Below are 2,582 nucleotides of genomic sequence, written 5' to 3'. Positions count from 1 at the left end.
AGTAAGTGGGATGTGTGTATGTGAGTATATCGAGATAGAACATGGAAGGAGAAAAATTCACTCCTTCAACTATAACTAGAAATTCAGCCATTTGAGAGTGAATTAGGGCTGAATTCTTATGCATGTGATGGGTTTCTTAAACATCCAAGTGTTCTCTACTTAAGGTATGTCGAAATTTGTAATTTGATGATCTTGTATGAAATGGGTTTCAAGCAATCCACGAATTTATGTGAAATTAGTATGAGTATGGGTTAAAAACACCACACAGAACATGAATTATGTTTGAATTCGGCTGAATTGATGATTAAAAGTGAAAACCCACTTGAAATAGGAGTAATGTGAAGTGTAATGATGAATCATGTGCAAATTAGTGTAATGATTATGTATGAAGCTGCGTATAATGAGTATTTGTTAGATGAAATTGATTTAGAATGAATGTTATATGAGATTATTTGAATTGATGATCTTGACATGAACTAGTGAGAATATGCATAAGATACTTGTAAATTATGCTTTGTTAATGGTATGCACACCATGTGTTTGATGAAATGCTTGAGTATTAGTTTCATGTGATGTTGATGATTTCATATGCATATGATGATAAATGGTTAGGATTGGTGAAATGATGAGTTGTTAGCTCACTACGTTAATGTAAATGTGAGATAAAAACATGAGATTGAAAGAATGTTGAATGTGAAATTGTAGGAGTGAAGGAAGAAAGCACGAGCCAATCCGGGTCGCAAGCAATGCAAGGTAAAGGTAAGTTCATATGAACTTTGTCTATCCCTAATGTAAGCTACGATGATCGTCTTATTATATTAATTCTAGTTGAAAGTTGTAGCGTAGAACATGGTAGATTGATGTGTTGAGCTTTCAAGTAATAGTTAGGAGTGAGAAAGTAAAGGATGTGTATCGACCCGTTACTAACGGGTCAAAATGAGCATAAGTTTATGATGATGATATTGTGTATGATATGACTCGTTGTCGAACGGGTCAAGATGAATGAATTAGTAATAAGAATGGATTGTTCACTATGTTAACTTGTTATGAATGGGTCAAATAACCCAAAGATGATGGAATATGAAAATGGTTATATTTCGACCGAAAGAATGAGTTGGATAGAATGTGTAATTTTGATGATGATGGAATGATGAAAACCAAATTCGTTGTAGACGAATTATGGTACGGATGAAATAATTACATGATATGGAAGTAAGACCTTGCTAACGGGTCAAATAAGATGAGGAATGAAGAATGTAGTTTTAGTGTTTAATGACACATACTTTTAATGTATTTTTTGTGATGTGAATGATAGGTAAATTGCATGCTTAGGAATGGCGAGCTTGGGACGAACACATCTCAATGCCCTTTATGCGCTTCCGGTTATGTTTAATGTCAAACGGGTCAAAACTCTTTTGGGTTGTAAATGCCACTTTTAGACTTAATGTCTTTTGTAAGTAAGTTAAATTGGTAGTTGTGGTTTGGTAGTTTGAACAATGTTGCGTGAAACGCTTTGATGGCTACGAATTTTATATTTAACCATAAGGGTATTTTGGTAAAAAAATTTGTTACGGTATGGAAATTCAAATTTTATGACGATTTAACCTTTTATGGAAATGGGTGTTTCAAGTTGGTATTAGAGCCTAGGTTTGAGGGATTCAAGCATGAATGGGAATGCTTGAACTCAAACCGAAAGCTCGTACGAAGGGTGTGTTTGCTCCAAGGCTTGATAGAGGTAAAATCTTATGTTTTCGGTATTTCAATTTGACGGGTAACATTACGAGAGGGGTTTTATAAGATGGTAATGTGAAGGAAAAGAGTTGGAACATTTTCGGGAGCTACGGGTTATGTTTTAGTCAAAAACCCCAGAGAAAAACATGTTTATTCGGCCAAAATCTTACAAAACCATCCTAAACCCCCAGGGGCCGTAAATTACGGCCTACCCAGTAAAATACGGCCTAAGATACGGCATGCCTACTGTTTACGGGCCTCGAACATGATACTGATGCAGGGGAGGCCGTAAATTACGGCCTGGGCCGTAATTTACGCCACCTGAGCCTTTGTTTCGTCCGTTTTGTCCCTAGTTTTGGTTTTTTCGCATTTCCGATGTCCCGGACCCCCTTAGACTCGTTCCAAGGCCCATTTAAACTTCCGAAATATGATGTAAAGCTAACAAAATCTATAATTCCAATTCACATCATAGTATGGTGTCTTGAAATTTAAAAGTTTATAACGTGTAAAGCTACGAGTTTCAACCCTACGATGTAAAGTATGCATAATTTGATCCTTAAGGGGGTCACGTCTATTGGGAATGCAAAGAATGAAGATTACGAAATGTAGAATGTTGTGATGAAATAAAGTAGGAAGAATGAAATGTAGAATGACTAGATGAAATGAGATGTAGAAAAATGATGTACATCATTATGATAGAATGAAACATGTAAGATAGGCATGAAATGTTATGTGAAAACAAAATGTGAGGAGTTAACTCGAGCATGTTTGTGAAGATGATGGATGAAGGAGACACAAATGCTAACGAAATAGCACAGCAAGAAGCGATGAACAAGATGATTGTGGATGAA

The 2,582-nt window shown here is 35.8% G+C and overlaps 1 long non-coding RNA gene across 1 annotated transcript; it reads left to right on the top strand.

Annotated features, from left to right (window-relative positions):
• Positions 1–1,594, top strand: LOC110883361. Its single transcript, XR_002560440.2, has 3 exons — positions 1–164; positions 706–759; positions 1,316–1,594. It is a non-coding gene; the product is annotated as an uncharacterized LOC110883361 (long non-coding RNA).
• Positions 1,595–2,582: the final 988 nt, after the last annotated feature.

The sequence above is a fragment of the Helianthus annuus genome, chromosome 10, assembly GCF_002127325.2.
Source record: "Helianthus annuus cultivar XRQ/B chromosome 10, HanXRQr2.0-SUNRISE, whole genome shotgun sequence".
Classification (NCBI taxonomy): domain Eukaryota; kingdom Viridiplantae; phylum Streptophyta; class Magnoliopsida; order Asterales; family Asteraceae; genus Helianthus; species Helianthus annuus.
This window is presented reverse-complemented; position numbering and strand designations above follow the sequence as displayed.